Source organism: Zonotrichia albicollis, chromosome 1 (genome assembly GCF_047830755.1).
Source record: "Zonotrichia albicollis isolate bZonAlb1 chromosome 1, bZonAlb1.hap1, whole genome shotgun sequence".
Taxonomy (NCBI): domain Eukaryota; kingdom Metazoa; phylum Chordata; class Aves; order Passeriformes; family Passerellidae; genus Zonotrichia; species Zonotrichia albicollis.
In genome coordinates, this window is record NC_133819.1 from 117,764,864 (window position 1) to 117,790,871 (window position 26,008).

Genomic DNA, 26,008 nt, shown 5'->3' on the forward strand with positions numbered 1-26,008 from the left:
CATAGTTCACTCTTTTTTTTTCTATTTAGAAACTATATTCTTGATAGTAAAAATTGCAGTCTGAGTTCTGGAGAGAAAATTATTTTTTGATACTGGCAATAAGGAAAATAAATATTCATGTTGAGAGTATAACATTATTGAGACTTCTTTTCCTTTCACGGGCCAAATTCTCTGCTGGCATATTTGATGCAATTCCACAGACTCCACTGGGACTTCACCAATTTTTGTAATAGAGAACACAGGACATTTTTTATTATTGTTGTAATTCTGTAAAAATAAGGATAAAATTGAAATAGAAGCATCAACAGCATTTTCTTTCACAGATCTTGGATTTGAGAGGCTATTTATGAACATCAAACTGTGCTCCATTTCTCCCTGGGGTATCATGCAGATGTGCAACCACACAGCTGCAGCTCTTCAACACCAAGGGAAGTATGAGCTATCCCCAGACACCAGTGAAAAGCCAGGCACATGCAGGCCACACAAGGTACACAGAGCCATCCAAGAGTCACCACCACCTCCAGGGGAGAGGTTTTCTATGCTCACTGTGGAACACTCTGAGAAAATGGAAATTCAGATGTGCACAGGGTGCAAGTTGTTTGGCCAAGCTCAGATTTGTGGATCACATCGGCGCTGGTGAGGATTGTGCTCAGGCAATGCCACGTGAGGCTGCAGTGAATTCCTTCTCAGAGAATGGATTTCCTCACTGCTGTGTAAGCAGCTTCTGTTCCCACTCAGCCCTCAGTTCAGAATTAAAGGGCAACTCAGGGCTCCACTTCGGCGGCTGAAGTTAAAGTAAGACTAAAATGGTCAAAGCCATTTGCAACAATGAAAAGCATAATGAGGGAAAATAAAGAGATCTTTCCACCACCTGCTGAGGAGAGGGGAAGTGCAGGAGAAAACAGACTCAAGTACAAGGTCCTGACTATTTCTGGCACCATGTGTTAGATTCTTTAGGGATTCTTCAGAGAGGTGAACTTCACTTGCACTGAGATCAATGAAAACCTGTGCATTCAATCTGTTTCTCATAAAAAAATAACTCTGAGTCTCTCCAGTGTGCAAGTCAGAACTGTCTGAAAGTCACAGGGAAATGGAGGGCTGAAAGGCTAAGAGTTTTGTGCTTCTTTTTCTTTTTATACACTTTTTATTCCCACAGATCCTATGGGAAGCATAGGACTTCAGCACAGGGACAGCCAAAAAGATTCAGGGCTGTTAAAATAGTAGCTTGTTTAAATCCCAAGGTAAACTAGTTGTGCTAAATTAATCTGTGAACCCTCACATCAGATCTAGAGCCTCTGAGCAGTACAGATATTTTGAGATGATCTAATTGTGGTTGGAGAGAAGGGAGAGAGTGGGCACAAGTAACACTGTGCTGTGTGCCGCAGTGGGGTTGGCACACAGAGCAGGGCAAAAACCTGACTTGGGCAACACAGCCAGGACACCAGGGAGCAAAGGTTTCTAAAAGTTAGTTGCTGGAATAACCATAGAATAGCAGATTTGAAATGCTTGCTAGGAAACTGAGGAAGATGTGTAAAGAAAAACTGGGAGTTTTTGGAAGTGATGGTGGGATCAGAAAGAGCAGGGAAGGGTACTGTTGCCAACTAATAGATCAATAGACAGGAGTATCTATTGATTGTCTATTGTCTCTTGTGGGAGTTTTCCCAACTCTTCGGTGGGAATCGGAGACACCCTGGGTAACTTTGTTTTCTAAACTCAGGCAGGACCAGTTAAAAGCAGTGCCTCTCACTAGAGTGAATTAGAGGATACAAGTACTGCCATCTTTAACATGTGTGCTGGGAAGCAGGGGACAGGATTTGATATGTGAAGGCTGTGCCATGGAGCTGAAGGAGATGAGCATTTGGGGAACACCAGGGTCCTTCTGGACAGTGCTCTTTTGTGGGTCTGGCACTGCCAGATGCTGTGGGGTGCGAGCACTACATCCATCCCCACTCACACCCAGCCCAACAAGGCACCACAAAACACCAGAAACCATTCAGGTATTTCCAATATAATCACTAACACCAAACAAGAAGGCAACAGAGATGACTTCTAAAGTACTGCTGGGAAATGTGGAATATGTAGTATAATGCTGTATCCACCCTCATTGCACAGATGACATTTAAACACTGAAATGGATGTTTTTCAAAAATTCTGGACAACACTTTTGTCTTTACTCCTCTGCACAAATGGTGGAAAACTTTTTTTAAAAACTACACTGCAGACAGAAAAAAAAAATGAATAACGATTTTGCTGTTTCTGACTCCTTCAAGATGTGATTGATCATTACATTGTCACAGGTCAAACTCTGCCACAGAAAACTACAGATAATCTTCAGCTGCATTTCCTAAACCATTAATAGGATAGACAAGGCTAAGATAACAATGCGCAATTTATTTTCCAAAAGCAGCTGACAGGAGGAAATGGATACCAAATGAATTAACTCATTAGAACAGTACGGCACATTTGGAAATTCAAAACAGACTACCTGGAATGATTTAAATCTACCACGAGGTTAATGTCAGTCCCTTGCTTAGGCGTGTCAGTGTTGTAAACAAGTGTTCCAGTTTTGGAAAGGTTGATGTGTGCACACCCTGGGACTTGTGCCTTAGGGTGGCCTGGACTTAATTAATTACATGACTTGAATGCAATTGGCCCCCACAGGTTGCATAGTATGTGCAAAGGTTACATTCACAGGCATGGACACACAAAAAACCACACAGACATACTAACACTTTCTAATATAAACAAAAAATATCTGTTAGCTTGTTGAGAATCATTATTAAAAATAGCAGGTATCTTACAGGCTATAAATACATTCTGTCTTTAAGGAACTGCATCTGTATCCAGAGCAAAAACTTGGCAGTTGTCTCAAGGGAGCAAAGTTTCTCTGGTGCTTGATTTATAACCAACTGAGAATTTCTCAGAAACTGGGTTTTAACATTTGTCAGCCACAAGTTGTCAACCAAGCCTATTTTCTCCTGGTAAGCTCCCACCCGTGTCTCTTTCATAGTTACAGCAGTATATTTTTAGAAAATTGTGGACTTTTATTCAGCAATACCAGACCCCATTACAGCACTGCTAAGGTAATGTCTACATTTATAGCTGTCATTAATATGGTATTTAAGAGCTTTAGTTGCTTTTTTTTCCTTCACAGGGTAATAAGCCATAATTAAAGGAGTCAGGGGCTGTATTACAGAAACATTTGCCACCCCACATGTAGCACAAAGATTACTTTGCAAAGAGACAACTGGGAACTAAAGCAGTTCAGAGTATTTCTTCATATATTCGTGGCAACAGCACAATGGCACTTGTCATTAAAAAAGCAACATTCTAATACGATAACTTGTTCAATCACTGTATCTGAAGATGGCATAAATTTGATTAGTGTGTGCAGATAACGGGGACTAGAGAACAGTATAGAAATGGTTCTGTTGATTTATATCTGATGAGTACACACACATGATCTACAAGCAGCAGCTGTATAAAGCTCTTTGCTTTCCTTTTAGTGCAGAAATCACTTGGAACAAGGGTCATCCCAAAACAAAAGCAATTCAAGCAGCCTATCTGAGAGGAAGAGGAGGAAGGAAGAAGGAAGGAGACTTATTTCATCTTCTGCACTGCAGATCGTTTTTACATCATCCCAGATTATGCAATATACCATGGCAGGGACTGTGAAGCATGAGTTCATGCAGAAAGGGCACTTTCATTAGCACTGCTGCAGTGTGTGCTCTCAGATGTCTGAGGTGGAAAGGTCACAGCCACAGACTTCACAGCACCTCTGTCTGGCCGGTCTACACCCACCCCTGCTTTTCCAGAGTTATGAGGAAGAGAGGTTAAATGCTTTCATATGAGGTGTGTGTTTATCCTGGTGGCATGCCAAGAGGAATCCCGTTAAATTAAGTAGCTCCCTTCTTAAGAATGGCAATTACTGTGAAGCACAGATTAAAGTAAGATTCCACGAATTAGGGATCTGATTTCATTTGGCAGTGATGTTTTACAATGTGTAGTGTCAAACACTATATAAGGTCAATAATAAAGAGAGCACATGAGGATTTACGATGTATTATGACGTGAAACATCTTTGGTGCTCAAACTCTCACTCCTTTGTTTGCATGTAAACCACAAACTGGTTTGGCATAAAGCACAAGATTTTTTTCTCATCTCAAAAAAAAAAAATAAAAAGGGTCAGCTGTACTGGAATGAAGTAAAAGTACAAAGGTAAGGACAGGATTACTTCAGATATTACTTCAGATCAGGGGATTACTTTATATGGTCACAGCCCTTTTTTTCCTTGAGTATCTGGATTTAGTAGGATTTTCCAATAACCTTCAGAGGAGTGTCAAAAGTCCATTTTTTAAACTGTACAGGTTTTTGTCCTTTAATTGAATTACCCACATACATGTGCACACACACACACACTCACACACATGCACACACTCTTAACTCCTTTCATTATGCACCAAAAGGCTTTAGTGGCCCCAAGTCACAGCACTCCTGAAATGAAACATGTTAGTATTTTATGGAAGCTATCTTGCAGATTCCTGTAGAACAGATGTGTGATTCCAATGCATGCAACCTGCCAGCTCTGTGAATTGAGGGTCTGAATCAGATATAGTCCTCTTCTTTTATTTTGTTCTGGCTTAAAACAGGTCTCTGAGATCAGCTTCATCCATGCAATTGTCCCAAAGAGAATTGCTAGATTTAGCTGACAGATGCAAAAAATCTCATGTTGTCACAGAATTCCCCAGTGTCTACTCAGCACCAGATGTCAAAGAATGCAAATCTACAGCTGGGTCTGGTGTTCATTTGTACTCCAAATTCCCTCCCTCCCAGCTGTTGTTTTCCCTGTACATAGAGTTGAATTTTCAGAAGCAGGAGATAGACACTTATGGCTTCCTATATTTATATGAATATACAAATTTCTTTATTTTCCTGGAAAACATCTTTTTGAGCTGGATAATGGTGTGTTTGTGAGGGTACATTTGAGTATGTTAACCCATCACTATTGAAAACAACCTTACTCATAACTACAATTTCTTCTCAGTAATTTCTCTGGAACTGGAGTTGTCTTTCCAAGTAGCTGTTACAGGTACAGAATAGGATTTTCACCCTTGCTTAGGCCTCCTGGGCACCATGGAAATAATAAGCATGACCACAGTAATACAAAACAAAAAACCTACAGTCATGAGAAACTGCAGAGCAGTGTTTATTCAGTCATCTGGGGGGCCCTTTGATGGCTATCCTTTGTGCCTCTCAGGAAAGGAAGTTCTACTCTGGGACTACAATGACTGGTTTTAAATTTTGTTCTCCCTCTTGTAGATATTACCAGCCTGCACAGCTTTTGAAATATTAAGTCAGGCAATAATGTCTCTGCAAGACCTGAATTGATTCTTCCTTTTTTTTCCCCTACCTAAACTGGGGGAAATTTTGAAATAACAGGTAAGGGTGACTACAGCAGTCTACATTTGTTTTCCTGAGCTTCCTGGAAATGAATTCAGTGGTTCAGAATTTCTAAGGTTCATCTGCAGTGACCTCTAGTGTAGTTTAGATTTCATTTTCTTAAATGAAGATAGCATGCATATGGAGACCTTCTCTTTCTGCTTAGTTGTGTGATGATCTTTCTGCTGATTTGTGTGATGACTTCAACTCACTGAGTTTTCTGTTGTACAAATATTAATCATAATCTAAGAAATTATTTTGTTTATTATGCTTCTGATTCTCAGCCAGTCAAGAAAGTTTGTTTCATCTCGGGCTAAGGACACATTACTGTGTTTAAAAGGGATGATGGGAGAGGAAAGTATGCAAAATACAGGTTCAAATTTAAATTAAAAGTCAAAATTAGAAAATCATATGTAAATCCCCACTTTTTAGGGAAAGCATAGCATGCACTTTAGCATTGCAACATGCCTTATATCAAACTGCAGTAGTTTTCCAGAACATTCACCTTTCTGCACTCTTTTTATGCCCTCAGCTGGATGAGATATTGTTGTCTTGGTTTACCCCCCTGCATGTTTCAGTGCCTGCACCAAGTACAATACACCAAGCAGCACAGTCTGCCCAGCTTCACTGAGACCATGGGTGGCAAACCCACGCTGTGACCAGCAGTGCTGAACAGATTTCTCATCCAGTACCTGCAAACAGCCCAGACTCCCCTCACTACAGCTACCACACTCTTCCTCAAGGCGTGACCTGGCTTGCATGGAGCTACCCCAGCTCCTTCTCCATCCCTGCTCCCCCATGCTCCAGGATCTGACCCTGGGGTGGGCAGAGCCAGGTCAGGTACCTGCATCTGCCATGTGAACACTCATAAATCTCCACATTGCCAACAAGATTGAATCAAACAAATCTGACTACAAAATACTGAAAAGTTGACACCTAAAGGTGCCTAAGCTGATGCCTGAGTCCTGTTATTGTCATGAAATGTTTCAACATAACTTGAGTGATAGTTATCAAACACATAAGTGGAACACAAATGAAGGGAGAGTCCCCCAGTGTTTCTGTATTTATTGACTGTGCCCACAAAAAGAGCAATGGTAATGAAGATGTTAAGTGTTAACAGCACTTTGGGGAAGTCTAGAAAACTTCCTTACCTACTATAAAGTAATACCTACTATTAGGTATTATAAAAATAATACCTAATATTATAGGTATTATAATTATAATAATAATTATATTACCTTATAATAATTATAATACCTTATATTATAAAATAATACCTACTATTATTATATAAGTATCCACAATATCCATTTTTAAGGTAGATAATAGTATCAATTTGGGAAAGCAGTGATTGAAGATAAAAAAACCCTGGTGTTTAGTGGTTTTACATTAGGCACTAGCAGAGCTATCCACCTATCAGATAAGAGGAAAGGAGGGAGAAAAGTACAAATACTTTGTTTGATGTGACATGACCCAGCACAAAGAGCCTCGGTGACATTTTAAGATCAAACAGTCCAAGCATCAGATACATACACCTCAAACCACAAGGAGAAGTTTTGACAAGTTGAGCCTGATCTGCCTAGCCTGATCTGAGCTAGTGCTCAGAGTGACAAAAACTTTTATTTAATTATGATTTTCTGAAGTTTATCCTCCATATATTTAAAAGTATCGCCAGGTTACATTTCCTTACTTACTTGACTTCTAATGCATTCTAGTGACAATATCCCAATGAAATATTTATTTAAAAAATCAAAAATACATATATCAATTTACATTTGAAGGCTTGTGAGTGTTTGCCTGAAGGATTAGAAAGGAATTACTACTAAGGCAAAAGCAAATATTTTTTAACTTGATGAAGAAATACATGTTCAGATGTTAAAAAAATTAAAACCTTGCCAAAGATTATGTTTAAATATGATAATTCATAAAAGTAATGTTAAAATTTTGAACAAATATTAAAGAAAGAGGAAGTACTAAGAAAGGAAGGGAAGTCAGGGAATTTTTCAAATGCTCTGTACTGTCAAATACACATTAAATGTGAGACTGCAGGATATTGAGAATTAAACTGTGAGAAGTCAGCAGGAAAATGAAGTGCTGATTGTGCTCAGAGTAAAGCACAGGAGATGCCCAAGGAAGGGGAATTAAAAGCCTGTCTGAAGGGATGTTTGGAAGTTTGAGGAGAAACATTGGTCTGAAGCAAAAGGGCAGGTGGGCAGCACTTTAAAAATAACTGGGGGACAAGCAATGTCACCTACAAAAATCATTGGGAAAGAGCGTTAGAGTTTCTTATGTTGCAAAGGTTTTAATTCACAGGAAGCCAATAGAGGACATTTGCACAGTAAAAAGCAGTCTGTCAGAGCCTGTCCCTCATGCTACAAACATCACTTCTGTCAGAAAGGAAACATATGTTCTCAGCCAGCCCCAGTCTCCAGGAGCCAAGCTGCGGCTGGAGATGGACACTGAGCACACGGAGCTCTGGCAGGGCTGCTGTGGGAAATGGGGCTTGGGAACCACAGCCAGGCTGTGCAGAGCAGCCATCCCTGCTCGTTCTGAGCTCTCTGGGTAAAACCAGATACCTCTGCATTCATTATAGTGAATGTCTGCCTTATGTTCATTATCATAGAAATTTATCTCAGAAGCACTGCCTTCTGCCTGGAAAATAAATGTTTCTACTTTGCTTCATTGCCTAATAGCTGGAGGAGTCCATTACCTTGGGAAAACATTTTTTCCATTTACATTGACTCTTAAATATTTTATGATCATTTTTCTTTCTAGCTTTCACAGTAAATAAAGTAAATACATGATAGATGCAAGATGTTAAATAGTCACCAATGTATGTAATTTAGTGTATATATTGATCCTCACCTATTTTTATCCAGACTTTCTATAAATTGTACTATACACTGCTTCCCTTAATTATTTTCATTTACTTTAGACTGTCAGTGCTTAGTTTGACTACCTTTCAGGCTCTGTCCTATAAATACTTCATAGTGGGCTTCAGGAGGTGCAGCATTTAAACTAAGCAACTCTGAGTCTAGGATCCCAGTGTTTGAAAGGCATTTAATTATTACTTCCCCTCTGTGAGGATTGTTGCAGTGACATTTCCATGTAGTACTGCTGTCACTAACTCACTTGCAGTTATTTTGGGGTCTGAAAAAGATGGTAAAAGACTTTTTAAATCATCAAATATAATACGTTCTGAACATACAGCCAAAATAATAAAAAATATTAATACTATCATAAATTAATACAAACAGTAATCCAGTTACATTTGTTGAAAGCAGAGATCAGAGTGAGACTCTGAGGCACCTCAGGGATGAGCTGATAGACTACATCCCTGAAAAGTCATTTCTACAGCATTGTTTGCTTTGCCTCCTCTCTCTTTTCAGGAATCACAATGGCATTGGGATTACCTAGTTTCCTTTGCATGTATCAGCTGCAAAGAAATGACTAGATGTGTACAGGGAAACTGAGCCAAGACCTACCTAACACAAGAGGAGACTTTCTGGACTGAATCTCTCCAGACTGGGCTGCCGGTGACAGCAGAGACCTTGCTGTGTGTGTAAAGCACAGTCCACAGTAATGCTCAGTGCCCTGCAGCAAAGGGATGATGGTTGTGATAGCCACAAATGTTGTGCATTCTATTAAATGGAACCCAAATTCTGTAACGTTGTGGGGAAATTATGTCTAGGGTTATTATGGTCTGTAGCATCCTGTAAAATCTAGCTTTGTTTTTTGAGTCTCAAGGGGTGAAAGCACTTGGAGGAGATGTAGATTAGAGGTTTTGTCAATTCTGTGATTCACAGACATACAAAATGGGTAATGCCCCACTCCCAGGGAAGAGACCAGAGTGGGTCATCTGATCCAGGCTCCCTGCTCCAGCAGGGTTGTTCCTGGAGCACATGGCACAGGATTGTGTCCAGATGGTTCATGAATATTTTCTGTAAGGGAAACTCCACAACTATTCTGGGCAATCTGTTCCAATGCTGGATCACCTACACAGTAAAGAAGTTCTTCCTCATACTCAGATGGGACTTTCTGTGCATCAGTTTCTCTGCTCATTGCTTCTTGTCCTGTTGCTTAACACCACTGAGAAGGGGTTGGACTCATCTTCTCAACATCCTCCCTTCAGATTCTGGCAGAGATTGATGATGTCTTCTCTCAGTCATCTCTTCTTGAGGCTGAACAGGCCCAACTCCCTCAGCCTTTCCACATAAGAGGTGCTCCAGCCCCTTAATGCTTTTCACTTCTTGGAATGGAAAAAAATTAGGCCCCTTTAAACATTATATTTTTAATATCAAAGCCAAAAAAATTAAGTGTTCCTAGAAAATGTCATTCTTTTCCATAAAATCTCTCTCTCCATTTTGCTCAAGCACACATTAATATTGAACAAAATGTTTCAGAAACTCTTCCAACCTTTGTGAAACATTTACTATGTGTAGGATATATATGATAGCAATTTTCAAAGGTCAGGATATGAAATACTATATTATTACAACATATTAACTGTGCCCACTAACACAGTCCTGCCTATACAACACTGACCAGGCATCACAGCATTAATACTTTTTCTAAGAGAAAAAATATGGGTCTTGGAGAAAAATACAATCTTCTACCAAACTACCTTCTCTGAGTCTTGCAACTTTTAGAAATTTAGTCTGCTTCCAAGGAGTAGTTACAAAAGAGGTGAGATTTAAGGCTGGCTTCAGAACTGGGCAAATAAGCTTTGGTGTTGAGTAAATTAACTATGGGGGAACTGGAACTAGGGAACTTTGAATCAAATCAACTAATAAATTCAGCCAGAAGTGGGGACTGGCTGGGGAGAATTAAAAGGTCATAATACTTTAGTTTCATATTTCTTTGTTTAATGAAATTCCTTATTTGAAGGTACTGAATATTTTTTACTATACCTTTTAAACAAAACATTTGACATCATTTTTTTAAAACAATACTATTAGTTGCTATTTTTTTATTTTAATAAGATAATCAAAAAGTCCTAGTCCAAAATCTTAAAACAGCATTTGATCTTTAAAGAAAAAAAAAAGGATTCAAAATGCGCTTCCCAAAAGCCTTATATATATATGTGTGTATGTGTGTGTGTGTTTGTGTGTATGTATGTATATATATATGTCCCACTCATTTAATTTCTGCTCTCACCAGAAATGTTTGGTCTTCAGACGACTTTCTCAAAGTGAAGTATAGGGCATATAATCTGTTGAGCTGTAGCTTGCACTGCAATTGGATTTGCTTCTTAGAACATTTTCTGAAATTTGTTTTATGGATGTACATTTTACCTAAATCCCTGGGGCTGTTGTCTCCTATTGGCCAACCCTTGACCTTCATAGATGCCTTGTTAATAGAGAGCACTACTACTCAAAAATTCAACTGGAGTTTAAGCTGTTTGAAAGTGGTCCTAGATTTATTACAATCCTTTAAACAACTTTCAAAAGTACTGAAATTTTTAACACAATACTTGACATACTTTGTTTTTTTGTCTGTCCATATGGTTAATTTATTTTTTCATTAAGTGAGTAGGAATATTTACAGGATTTTCTTGAGCCTGCTTATTAAACCATCATACTTGTACATCAAGAGAACACTTCTTTCTTAAGTCATTCCAAGACGTAAGTGATTCCATTAAGGAAAGGAATACAACGTATCCCAAACATATATCCAACTAATAATACAGGTTGCTTGTTTTTTGCAAGTCTGGACAGACAGTAACTCTATAAGATTAGGACTTCATTTTATTTCTACCAAAGAGTGGCAATTTGCTTTATGATCTACTACCTTTGCATGCCAACTAAGGTATGATAAACAGTAAAGTGAAGCCCCAGTTGAAATTTCGAATTTCCTGTACCAAAAGGAGACCTACAAGAGAGCTGGAGAGAGATTTTTTTTTAAAAAGGTCATGTTGTGATGAGACAAGGGGTAATGATTTCAAGCTTAAGGAAGGCAGATTTAGATTAGAGCACGGTGAGGCGCCTGAACAGTTTGCCTGGAGAGGTGGTGGATGCCCCACTCTGGAGCTGTTCAAGGCCAGGCTGGATGGGGCTTTGAGCAACAGGGTCTAGTGGAAGGTGTCCCTGCCCATGGCAGGGGGATTGGAACAAGAAGACCTTTAAGGTCTGAACCCAAACTTTCTATGATTCCATGATTTTATTAGCACAGGCTATCATGACTCATGATTTAGTTGCTGTACTGTCTTTAGCTGATGTACATCAAAGGCTCACATAATATAGCAAACAAGCTCCATCTTGCTAAAGCAGAGAAAACTGCATTGTTCCTGTGCAATGGTGGTAAGATCTGGGAAAAGAGATTCTTTTTTGTGGTTGAGTTTCTACATTGGAAACATTTCCACACTAAAGTTCGGGTGAGGCACCAGCATTTGCCACAACCCCACTAAAACTTTAGTCAAGGAAATATATTCAAAGCAGTGTGATTTCCTTTAAAATATTTATTTCAGTATATACCTTTTGTTCTTATTATAAATTAATATGAACCTGATCAATCACTTCAGCAATCACCACTCATGAGCCAACCTTTCATTCCCAATTCCCATCCCTTCCTTCAACTCATCAAAAGGAGTAAAGGACAGAGATGTTTTCCAGCACACCCCAAGGAAGAAAATGAGGCTAGACTGCGGCCAGGAATAATTTCTAAGGTTGAGGGCATGTAAAAACCCATTTTCCTCTAGCTCAGAATTTGCAGAAATCTTCAATTTCAATGGGCGCTGAGATATAGTGCTCTGAGTACTGAGTAAAGCACAACCCACCTATTTCTTCATGCCAAATGTTCCTTTAGGAGGCATGTTTGTTCAGATTGGCCAGGTCATCTGAATAATTGAGTTTCTGTGCTATTTCAGTTCCTCACTGAGCTAAGAAGCATGCAGACTCTAAAGGAAGAATTGTCATAACCTTCCTATTACTTACTTGCCTTATTTGTTTGTACTCTTATGCTTTTTGTTGCTTTTATATTTTTAGCTGATGCAAAACGTATTTTTCAAATAGTATGCATGCAAGCAAAATCCCTTTGGCTCATCCTGATTTGTCTTTGTCCTCTTAACTTGAACTGCTCCATCTTTGCTACATGCCCTCAGAACATTGGTGACAAACTACTATTATAGATAGAAAAAATTACCTGCTGATAGCAAGGCACCAAGATTAGATTATGGGATTTGTCATGCTGGAACTTAGTCCTGCTGTGTTTCATCTACCCTCTCATCAAGAAATCTCTGTAGAAACAAGCATCAACACTGTCAGTGCCTACAAAAATTCTCCGAAGTATATCTGGTCAATGTTTATTCTCACAGAATGTTTGTGATGCAGACCTGTGAATGACTCTAACCAGAAGAGAATGAAAATCAAGAATATCATGAGCCAATTTTTCTTTCACCTCATGCTGTTTTATTCTCCTAAGTCTCATAGCTGGAATATGCTTAGATAGATACAGTTGTTAGGGATTTACAGAAAATGCCTAAACATTGTATGGCATCACAGTCTATATCAATTCTCTTGAAATATTTCAAAAAGAGTAGAAGCTTTGCTTTATGTCAGCATTAGAGATGGGCTTCAGTTTTTACAAGCCCTGTTTGAGTGTTGATGTCATAACCCAGGACCTAGAGAACACTTTTTGTTCTTTTATCCACTGATTTCCAGTTGATATTCACTGCAATCTAGCTTCTAGGAATCCCATCTGTAAGAGTGAAATGAATACAATGAGACTTATAGCTTTTTTTTCTATCTATATAGCCCAGATGACAAACTTCAAATAAGTGAAGCAAATGTGTCCAGTGTTGACACTGTTTCTCTTCTGTGACTGTCTTTCACAGGAAATGCATGATTGAAACGCTCAGTTTAAATTTAGGCAGACATACTTATTACTACAAGGAAAAAAATAAAAATTTCCTACATCTTGATCCACTTAATATTCTTACAAAGACATTCTAAATTAAAATATATTTATTTCTAAGCTAGATTTTATCTACTTAATATATAATGACTTATCATAAACATTTATTATTATAATCTTTATTATTGTTGCTATTATTATAATTACTAATCTTACACAGTGTAAGATAACTTGCAAACAAAAACATACTAGGCTCCCTCTCAGAATCATAAAAATAAATCACCACCTTTTGTTGGCCTGAGTTAACACACAAACACATCCCCTCATTCCTCACTGCCTAGTGCCTCATCCTCAACAGGATCTTTTCCCTACCTCTGCTGCCTTCCAGTGGCTCTACTGCATTTCAGCTGTCAGCTGCCCTTTTAGCATTTGCTCTTTTTTCTGGGATCTTTGGAACTCCTTTATCTTTATTAGTAAGTCTTGCTCTACTCTGATTTGCCTGATTTATTTTATAATGAATGTTTGAGAGTGTAGGTTAAAAGCTTCTTTCCCAGCTTCCCTTCTCATTCATTGATTTAAGATGTTTCTTTAGAGAGGAAAAGGAAAGGAGCTCAGTTTTGGGAATATTTTCAAATAGACTAACATTGCAAAAGTCCAGATATCTCAAATTCTTCATCTGCTTGTCCTCACTGTTATTTCTTTGCCATTCTCTGGCTACAAAAAGCCTCTTTGCCTGTCTCTCCAAGTATGACACAATTTCTTACATGATTCAATGGAAACATCACAGTGTCATTTATCAAAATGTGTAGCATAGCTGGGAACTTCTTTCAATGTTTTCTTCCCCAATTCTATTTCCCGCATTCACTTGGAAATATCCACCATCCTAACAACAAAACCCATCTCTAGATTTGTCTCTTCCTGACACCTGAGTGAATGGCTGTGAATGGTGTGTGATAGCTGGTACCTGCATGAATGGTTCTTTCAGATTACAGGTAAGATAAACTTCTTGGAGAAGAAGCACAAAAATTTTCACTAACAGAAGTATATAAACATCATAACTCTCCTGATGAAACTCAGCAAGGATTCATTATGCAGACAATACAAGCTATTACAGCAGAAAAACAAAATTAGCTCTTATATCATTCAACTGAGCCTGTGCCAAAACAAGAAGTAAATCACTGAAGTTGTGTTTAATGCATGAGGTATACAGCATTGTTGAAAATTGATTTTTTTTTATGATAAAAGGGAATTGGCACAGAAGTGATATGTAATTTTAAATGCTTAGCCTAATAACGTTGCTAATTTTAATTGCTATTAGAAGAACCTTGTTTTCCTCTAAGGCATTATGTAAAGAATCATTCTAGCTCAAATATGCATGGGAAATGTTTAAGGGCCATTACAGAACAAACAATGAATATCAAAGCAACAGCACTAAACCAGCAAATATCTCGAGCTGTGATGCCAGGACTTGGCTGTTTAGCTATCAAGCAGATATTAACAGATGACAGATAAGTTATTATTCAACAAAGTTGGATGCAAAAAGCTTAAATGCATCCAAACAATAATCTAAAATACAATCTAAAGCTCGATGAATGGGAAAAACTACACATAACATAAAAACATAATTTCTGTGTAATATTCTTAATTATGAAATACTAACATTTCAGCATGCAAGGTTTTAGCAGCAGTTTGGAATCCAGTTTATGAAACTGAGTCCCACACATTTACATATAATTGTATCTGTGCAAAAGATGCCAGCATGTGCTGAGGAGAGGCTTTGGCATGCAGTGGCTCAGAGGGAGGGAGCAGCACAAAGGCCACCACATCCTCTGTCTTGCCCAGACACTTTTCTGCTCACAACCAGAACTGTCCTGTGTAACAATAGCAAGTGCCAGAAGCTCTTATCACCTTCCTGGAGGTGACCTCTGCAGGAAGGCAGAAAGGTCTGTGGAGGCACACCCTTTTCCTCTCCCGACCTCAGGAAAGCCCCGCTCATGGCCGAAATTACATTGGCGAAGGACAATACAGGGGATTCCAAAAGTAGTGGCTGGAGACATACCAGCACATGGATAAAATGGAGTTTTTGCAATAGATGGGGATTTTAACACATCTCGCTAAAATATATGCAGTTGCAGAGAAAAAGGAAAGGTTAAATGTAAGTAGCATGCAAGTGTGACTCAATAAAATATATTACATTACTCTAGTAAAACTGGAGAGGCATGAATGTTCTGCTAAAAGCAATGGAGGGATGCAACTGGAAAGATATTTAGTAGTGTGTTGGAGATATAAGCAGATGCTGTGCTTACTGAAAACAAAGAAGCAAACGTAAAGCAAAAATATTTTTAAGTAAATTTTATAAGCAAGTGTATCTATTCCATAAGGATAGGACTCAGAATAAACCAGTGCACATAACAAAATCCAGCTACAAAATCATGGTATAAAATGCCTTTTCTGTATTTCCTGTATTAAATGAGGAAATAAGCAAGGGAAAAAGAATACAAAACAGAATCCAACTCCATAGTCAAGGCAGTCTCTAATAAAGGACCTCATTTGTACTATTCTTCATTATAAACTCAGAGAACTATCCAAAGTAGACAGATTTTAGGGTAATTTGTAAATCAATTATTTTCTTGTTAGCATTGTTATGAAGAACACTCTGGACATTACACAAACATTTGCTCAAAACAACTAATTTGGGTTTAAAAGCAGTGAAGTGCCTGTAGGCAAACAAAAATGCAGGCCATATGTAAATTGAACAAAATTAATAACTATATTGAGTTAATCTAAAATCAATTCATAATCATTTAATTTGAAATAAAACTACAGTTTAAAATATCCCATGAGACATGTGTAGGTGGTAGAATGTTTTCCTATATGTTCTGTGTCCTAACTGGCAGGAACAAATTGGCGATAACAATTACATTTAGTAATGATATTTAGTAATAAGACATTTAATTACAAAACAAGGAAGTAATGTAAAAGACATAGTGGCAAGAACAGAAATCCTGGCACGACAATCTGAAGAAGAACAAGTAGAAAACATAAACTATTAATAATAGTAGCCACAACATTTAATTTTGAAATATTTGAAGGAGTGAGAACAAAACTGACTAATGACACAAACATTTTTTTCTGATCAAGCAACACAAGTCTGTTTGCAATCAGAAGGATGGAAAAAAGTTTAGACTGAGCTGATTAAATACAGTATCTTAGGCTATAAAAACCTCTGATTTTCGTTTTTTTATCGTTTTTTATGGTTTTTGTGTGTAAATGCAGAATGAATTGGAATGGCTGGAAAAGAAGTCTGTATGCTAACTCATTATTTGTTTACCAAGTGATAACTTGGAATTGTAGTTAACTATTTCCAAATCTTTTCAAGGAAAGGTCACTTTTGTTGTTTGACTTGGACATGCTTATTTTCTGTCATCCCTTGTTGCTCAGTGCTTTGCATATTTCATAGGAATATAAGATTGAAAGTCTTCCCTCCCATTTAGTCACTAAATACATTCCCTGCTGGCAAAGACAACCCTGTGAATAGTTTGCTATCATTCAGTTATTATTGGATACATTAGACAGCTTCCCTTTTCCTTTTTAATAATATTGTCCAGGGAACTCCTGTAAGTCCCATTATGTTAGGTTCACTGCCAATGCTCATGAACAAAAGAGAAAGACACACAATAAAACCAAAACCACATGTGAATTTCTGGCATGACCTGAAGTCAACGGGTGCTGTGACATTTGTTTGGATTTCACCCTGCAATTATAGAAAGGGAGTGTTCTCATTCCTTAGGGCTTTTCTCATTCTGCCATCAGAAGCTTGAGAGCAAGGACAGGAGTGTTAAGGCTAGATTCAGAAAGAGATCAGAGCCCAGGATCTACACAATGAATCTAAAAGTCACCTTCCTGGAGCTTTTCAGCAGATCATTGCACCAGAAAAGTCTGAAGTTTACAGCTATCTAAAAAATTAAAATAAAATTTCAGTCTGGAGCACACCCAGAATACTTATGTCCTCAAAGGAATTCCTAAATGATAGAAGTACCATTTCTTTCTCCTATGTGAGGCCATGCATGATTGGTGTTCTTAGACAAAAATAATCCTCAAACTTGTTCTTATAAAAAATTAAGGGGAAAAAAGTACTGTATCTTTTGTCCTTAGCTTTTATTACCCTCATATGCCTATGACACTCAAGGTTAACTCTCAGGAGGACTTCGCCCACTTCCCAAGGGAGTACATTCTCACCATGTCTCAAATAAGCTGGAGTGAAATTATCTCAGTTAGTCCTATTAAATTGTCTCACACTACATACAGTAATTCTAGAGGAGTACAGAGACTGTAGAGATTTAAAATGTCTAAGTCCATAAATTACTTCACAAAGCATGAAAAAGTTTCATCAGAAGAATTTATAAAACCCACACTTATCTCTCCCTGCACTGCCACCTTCAAAGACAGAAGAATGTGACAGTGAGTGTTTCACAAAACTGAATAAATAGTATTGGATCTGTTGATCTCCTGCTTTAGGGATTTCTGAGAAAGGGCATCAGATTTTGCCAGGAGGGAGAAAGTGAGCCTTAGCTCTTTGAGGGAGTAAGGCCCATGCTCGCTTGATTTCTAATTGTGATTGTGTGCTCCCATAGACCCACTCTTGCACACCTATGCATTCTCCATATATTATGATTGCTTAATGGTTGATTTCTCCACTCTGAAAAACTGATCCCTGAAAATTCTTTAACTGATGGAGAATACAGACACAGAGAATAAGAGGAATCAGAATTCTTCCCTGTCACTCAGCAGCTCTAGGTTACTAATCTTACTGATTAAATGGGATATGATAATGCTAGTGTGAAACTGGACTGTTAAAATATTTTCCTGGGGAAGGAATACTTTTGGAACTTGTATAAATGTTCTTGCATTCATGAAAACATGGAGTTGATGAAGCACTTCTGGACCGAAAATCAGTATTTCTCGTACAAGTGATAAATCATGTAGACTCTCCTAAAAAATTGCAAAATAAGCAAAAAATATCAGCTGGAAAACACTTGAATTGACAGGTTGTGATAAAAGTTGCTTACATCAGCTGTCTACTGAACACAAAATAAAGTTTTCAGTTTCCAAAAGATAGTTATTTTTCTTACATATTTCATAATGCTGTGCATTATTGTTGCTGAAAGGACGGAGTTCCCAACCTTCACCCTCATGAGTTTTCAATTTTTCTAAGGATGTCACACTTTAAATAAAAAAAAAAAAAAAGCTCTATCATCACACCTGAACTTCATGTCCCATGATTTTATCTTTGACTCTGGACATCTTGGCTCTTGATCTCTTGTTTCTACCTTAATTAAGTGTACTGGCACACACAGGATCTTTCAGTGGTTACAAGAGCTGGCAGAGCAGAATTTACAGTGAAGAATAGTCAAGAGCAGGAGGTTTTACAGGGGCATGGAGGGGAAGGACAGGGAGGAGGGACTTTAAACTGAAAGAGGGTAGATTTAGATCAGATATTTGGAAGAAATTATTTACTGTCAGCGTGGTGAGGCACTGGAATAGGCTGCCCTGAGAAGTTGTTGATGCACCATACCTGGAAGTGTTCAAGGATAGGCTGGATGAGGTCCTGAGCAAGCTGGTCTAGTGGAAGGTGTCTCTGTCTATGGCCAGGGGTTAGAACTACATGATTTTTAAGGTCCCTTCCAACCTAGACCATTCTAAGATTCTACATTTCTATGACACAGAACAGGACTAAACCATTGTCACGAACAAGACACCACAAACATGGACATAGCAAATACATCATCAAGCCCTCCCTACCTGTGTTGAAATGATACAATATTTTGCTCTCCTGATCACATAATCTTTTTCAATGCTACATCTTAAAAAAAAAAAAAAAAAAAAAAAAAAACCATGAATTGTCAGCTACTATTTCACTAAATCATAACTTTGAACAGACTATTCTTCCAAAAAGCAAATAAGGGGGTGGAAATTATTTGTAAGATATAAAAACAATAGCACTCCTTATGGCTAACAGGTTAATTTGGTATGCTAACATGTGCCTCATTTAAACACTTCTGAACACTTTGAAGCACTTATGGAAACAAACAGGATATATTTTTTTCAGAAAGCAAAAGGAAAGGCTGAAAGACTGTATTTCATTATCACCAAACCAGAAGGTGCAAAACTGGTACAATGCAGAAGTCAGAAGAGTTGCTGTGATCTAGGTTTCTGAGAAGCAATCTGCACTTATCAGATACACTGATGGGTTGAACTTGATCTTTTTCCTGTGATGATGACACACATCCTCCTCCTCAAAAGAACAAAAACACTTTAATAGTCAAAGATGTCAGCTTTCCTTAGAAAACTGAATCCTTTGGGTTTGTTACCAGGAAACTCAAACTGATTCAACCAGGCAAAAAGAAAATTTTAAGAAGTATAAAATATTCAATTTGCCTTCTGTACCTTGAAGAGGGGTCTTTTTGTCTCCTGCCTTTGTGACAGCCAGCTCAGTGACCTTCAGAACTGAATAGACCTGCACAGTCTTCTGTGAATTCCATGAAATCATAAAATCATTTACTTTGGAAAAGAATTTTAGGATAACTTAATCCAACTGTGAACATAGGGCTTCTAAGTCCACCACTAGACCATGTCCCTAAGTGCCACACCTACGCATCTTGGAAATATGTCCAGGGAGGGTGACTTTGCCACTTTCCTGGGCAGCCTGTTCCAGTGCTTAACAACAATTTCAGTGAGGAAATTTTTCCTAATAGCCAATCTAAATATCCTCTGGCATAATTTGAAGCCATAACCTCTTGTTGTATCGCCTGTTACTTGGGAGAGAAGACAAACACACACCTCACAACAGTTGTTTGTGGGTCACCCTTTCACCTTTTCCCAAGGTAACAACAAACCAGACAGATTCTGTAAGCAAAAATCTGTTAATATTTTTCAATTTGTACAAGGAAAAGAGGGAAAATAATTATTGGAAATTATACAAATCACTAAAGGTTTTTACTAACTAAAAACAGTATTAAATGGCTGGAGATATCGATTAACATACATGACAAAGGACAGATGCCACCCTCCCTAATTTTTGTGGTATCTTTTACATTGTGAGAATTGCAGATCTAATGAAGAAAAGGCTCACACCATTGCCTAGCACATGCATCAAGGTTTTTGTTTGAATCAGTTCTGTTGATCTACACAGTTTTGATTGATTCTTCAAACAAAAGTGAAGCCTTTGATCAGCAGTCTTTGCTCTCCCTGCACCAACCCTGTGGATCCACCAGCAGGAAATCTGACTACCAGCTCAATCAGGGCAGACCAACTTTTTGTCCACCTTTCTTTATGTCTATTACCCTTATCACTGTTTGGCCTGCATCTTCCAGTGGGTACTGCCACTCAACACATTAACCTAATTGCTGTATTTGGGGTTATTTTCAGTTCAAAGTGTCCTTCTCATGGGACACCAGTATAATTCCAGTGCTATCAGTGTGTCCTACAGAACAATACAATGGGATTTTTTGACACAAGCAGGTACAGGATGTATGTCCTGGGAGACAAAGTCAGATTCAATGCAACCCTCTACCAAACCTTCTGGGAGATACCATAAAGCAAATAATCAACAGAGCCTGGATTTAAATTTGGGTGAAATGATTGCCATCTTCTTAACGGAGGTGGACATGGTAGCTCCTCAAGGAAAATGAGAGTCAGAAATGGAAAAAAACAACAAGCAGGACAGAGAGGTTGGGAATACTTTCACATTCCCCAACAATAATGAGAGCCTTCATCATACCCATGATGCAAATTCATACTCTATGAGAAAACCTAAGTGGTCTTCACTAATGCTGTCACACATCTTCTCTCCCAGATCAGCTCTTGCTGCCCTCGCACAGGCTGGTAAAATCCCAGGACACCCCTGGGGAAGAAGAGCAGAGATTAGCAGACTGTCCCATCCCATTCCACCACCCCAGCCAGCAGCAGACATGAGCTGATTCTTGGCAGGAATTTCCTTTCATTAATGGGAAGAAATTAATCTGGTCCCCCGAATGACCTATTCCCTCTTTCCATGCCAAAGAGCCCTACAAAAGGCCACAACAAAGGCAGATCTTCAGCTATTGAGTTTCCAAATGATAACTCCAGCCCTACATCCAATCTTAATTATGTTTCATTAGATATGGCCTCTAATGCCAGTAATATCTTTAAGAAATTACCCTTCTTAAACTCAAGTAGACACAGGTAAACATAAGAGGAAAATATACTATAGTTTTAGCTTTAGATTTCTAAACTCTAAATGTACTTCCAACTGTGAACCTAAACCTAGTTATTAGCTGGAGTCCTTTCTGCTGTTGTCCCCTATATTATGTAATAATGCTTGAAGATTATTATTTTATACTAGTTTTTACTATAAATAAATATGAATTCTGCCTGTCTTCATAAATCACACAAAGTGCAAATCCCAATGCAAAATTTAATTTTATGATTGAATTGAAGGAAGATCAGAAGTAAATGAAAGCATAAAGCACTGGCCTAAGCAACTGTTTTCTCTATTTGTACTTATCTAGACCCTCTAGAATGAAAAAAGTTCTCTTTCAGTACTAAACCCAAAACTATAAACCTAACTCCATTCCTAATATTAATATCAACACCAACAGTGATCACATCAATGAAAGTGAAAGAAAAGCATATTCCCATAGAGAAACACATAATCTTCCTGTTTCCCTAGTCCCTTTAATATACATCCATAAAATGAGAAAAACAGAGCTCTAATTCCCTATTTCTAACCCCACCACGGCATCAGTGCAAATCTCACATCTACAAGATGACACAGAATATTCATAATTTCCAAAACCTGCCCATTTCCAGCTCTTCAGTAATAATAGGATGCAGCAAAGATCTGGCTTCATAAGAAGGAATGTGCCAATAAGAGAGAGCCCCTGTTACCATGAAGTCTAATCTAAACCCTAAATTTAAAGCAAATTAGAGCCTTAACCTAATGCCACCCCTAGCCCTAACTTAGTTATAGCCTGGTATGCATTCAGACTCCAAATTACACAGTACTTGCCTTTAGCAGCAGCTGTTACCTCGTCTTCTGAACTTGTGCAAGCCACAGAGAATCAATTGGAGTCTTGAAAATCCAATTCCAAACTCTATGTCTGATGTTAATTATTTGCAAGGCTTGGAGCATAATGACAGAGTAAATCCATTTTCCTATCCTGTCATCACCTGCCCTCTTCGTAACTCTGTCAGACCACCAGCATAAAGACAGGAACAAACATCCTGAAAATTTGAATTCCCAAATCCCAGTTATAATACTTGTATTAATGTAAATAGTAAAGAAGGATATGGAGTCCCTTTCTGCAGTCTTCTTGATTCTCCACTCCCCTGAGAAAACAAAAAATCTCTGCAATTCTTTGTAACATTCCCAAAGCCCAACTCAAAATCTACCCCCCTTGAAGCCTGCTGTTGGTTTGCACACCCAAGCAAGCAATGATCCATTCAAAATTTCCCCCTTCTGAGTATTTGGTTCCTAGAAGCTTCATATTCTGACTCTTACACAAATCATATATCATTTTTAATTATTTTCAACAGACAAATGTGCAGATTGCAAATTCCCAGCAGATTTGTCTCCACAGATTAGTCCCATCAGATTAAGAAAAAATGTCCCTTTTAGTCTTTATTCTCCTCCCAGCCATCTAGGACCTACTGCAATGCTACAGAATTCTGAATCTGCAAAAATTTCAAGCTCAGTCCTAATTTTGGTTGAGGTCTATAGCTAACACAAAAAAAACACATTAAAAATATCCCCTTTTGTCAGCATTTGTCCTCTTCCTAGTTCTGAGGATCTTAATCTTGGTCATGTTGACAGAGCAAGGGAAACTAATAAAATATAATATTTCTTTAGTTTTATTTTAACTGGGATCCAGTTAAATAAGACTTCTAAAAATTAAATATCTGGTCTTGGCCATTTTTTTCATTCTTTCTATCTCTGGACAGTCTGCATTGTCAGCAAGTCACAAGAATGAGCTGGATGGTGAAGAAAAATGTTCCAAATGAGTACATTTCACAGAGATGTTGATAACTACAGACAGCAACTTCTTCAGCTAATGTATCAAGAAATATATGTTCATCCTTTTACTAATTTTAAACATAAATTTATATAGTGTTCTACAACCCCACAGAATTTCTATACCACAAATTTAGAAGTGCTCTTCACCAGAAATGATAGACAGGAAGCATGATACATAAAGTATTCAGTTATGAGGAGTTTTTACTTTTGCAGCACTGCTAGGATTTCAGTTAGTGCCAACATTTTTTGTTGCATACTTGATGCAAGTTCTCCACCTAGTGGAGTCATTTTTAATACTCCAAAGGATCATAGGTGCTTTCATGTCATCATTTTTACTTCTGATTCCTTTAGGAGTAATAGAAACAGTTCCTTACCTAAGATTTTATAAATACTTAAGGTATATAATTAGTTTTTTCAAAATAAAACTTTGTTTCACACTGTGACTGAAATATTTACAATGGGTTTGGAAATCATAAAGACCAAGAGAACTATGAAAGTAAAACCAGTTACAACAATCGACCTGTATCCACAAAATCATTTGAACAAAACAGCCCCAGATATTTTACTCATCTAGATTTTGGTAGTTGAGTGAAGTTCTATTTTAAGAAAATCTTAAAGCCTTCACAAATATTAACAACAATCACATTTAAAAGAAAAATTTAGAGCAGGCAACATAACTGCTCATAGAACATTGATAAAACAGCCCCATCCAGGTGCCAGAGTAAAAAATAACAATTTGAACAGCTCATTTTGGAGCACAGGAAATTCCAAATCACTTGAAGTTCTTGTTTTGAGGCTGGATGAAGCAGTAAAACACATATTCTGGTGTTACCACATACTTGTGCAGGTATGTACATCATGCAAGAATTCAGTGGGAAAGAAGAAGGAATATTGCTACACAGAAAGGTTATATTCATCTAACAAGATGAATATAATCATCCAGCCTGATTAAATGCATGGACCATTATAATTCTCCTCCCTATGCTTACAAAGAACAGCCTCCTAGAAGAAAAAAAAATTGAAAAAAAACCCCACAAAATAAGTGCTTATACAAAATACACAGTCCACATCTCAGACCTACTGAGACCAGCACTGGCCCGCAGCTCCAGCACCTGTAATCACAACCGCAGCACACAGCACAGAGAATTTAAAATCCCTTCGGGTAGGCTGGTCCTGAGCCACTTCAGAAGACAAAGGTCAAAACAGAGGGTATGAATTTCACCTCTGTTCTTGCTGGCGACAAGTGCACTTCCAAAGCAATTGGTATAATGCACTGTGCTCCTTGCATGACACATTACTTAATAATTGCATGGCTGCATTTCAAGTCACCTTCAGTTCACAGTAGTTTTTAGTTGTGACTTGACAGCCAGAGTGGGTTACAGTTATCCTGCACTTGAGATAATGAAGGTATAGATTATAGCTGAGAGCCCACATCAAACAAATGAGGTCACACGTCCTGACTCGATACAGATCACCATTATAAACTTGGTCCCATATAACATTACCATCAAAACGGTGCCTTGACTTGTTCAGTGCACTTACCAGAACTCAATTTGCCAGTATTGGAGATCACATTCCCTTTTGCTGATGAAGTTGCAGTTTAATTTTCTCACTGTACCGGCTGACTCCCCCAGCACCCAGCCCTGGAGACGCAGGTAGACTTACTTGGGTACCCTATCTCTGAGTCAGCACACCATCTCACGTGCACACCGCCCTGCTTCCACAGCAGCACCAGGGACATGTCCCTGCTGCACAGAGGGGAAACTGAGACAGCAGCAGCAGGCTAAGACTTATCTTAAACACATCACAAACAAGCAGCAGTGGAGGAAAGAGAGTTAACTGAGATCTTTTCCTGTATGCTGGTAACACACAGCCTTCAAAAGCTGTATTATAAAGTGCATTGTATTTCCAAGCAGAAGGATAGTACTTAATCCACACAAAAGATTTCTTAATGCTAGATTAGGCAACCTAAACACAGTATCCTGCAGGGTAAGACTCAAGACAGACCAGCCAGTTTCCTTGTGATCATGGGATATATATATATATATATATATATATATATATATATATATATATACACAATACTGTCTTCTATAGTGCCTGAGTGTCAACTGTGGCACAAACCTTAGCACATGCATTTTGTTGTATTTACTCTTCCTTACAGAAAAACTAAAATACAGGCAAATTACATAAATTATGAAACTGTAGAGCTTTCATTTTTATGTTACTAATGTCCCTAAGCTTCCATCAAATTTTGGCCAGCCAGAAGCATGGTACACTCAGGGCAACTTTAGTACACTTATTACTGTGATTCTAGTTTATGATCCATCTCCAAGAGCAAATCACTTTTCCTCATTTCTGGAGATTGGAGCGCAGGTTTTGACAGTCCAGGAGCTCTTGACTGGAAAGAAAAGGGTTAAATGATGCCCTAGAGCTGTCCAGCCCTTCAGAAGAACCTAAACACCTTGGAGAGATGGGTAGAGAAGAACTGTTGGAAGTTCAGGAAAGGCAAATGCCGGGTCCTGCACCTGCAGAAGAACACCAGCACAGGCTGAGGGCTGACCTGCTGGAAAGAAGCTCTGCAGAGAAGGACCTGGGGGTCCTGGTGGACAACGTCTGTCCATGAGCCAGCAGTGCCCTGGTGGCCGAGAGACCAAAGATGTC

The 26,008-nt window shown here is 38.3% G+C and overlaps 1 long non-coding RNA gene across 2 annotated transcripts in view; it reads left to right on the forward strand.

The window, feature by feature from the left end:
• LOC141730843 (uncharacterized) overlaps positions 1-20,275 on the forward strand; it is a 28,752-nt gene extending 8,477 nt beyond the window's left edge. For both annotated transcript variants that reach the window (XR_012582576.1, XR_012582575.1), the window contains exon 3: positions 324-20,275. This is a non-coding gene — a long non-coding RNA (uncharacterized LOC141730843). The remainder of the gene's footprint in view (positions 1-323) is intronic.
• The last annotated feature ends 5,733 nt before the right edge of the window (positions 20,276-26,008 follow it).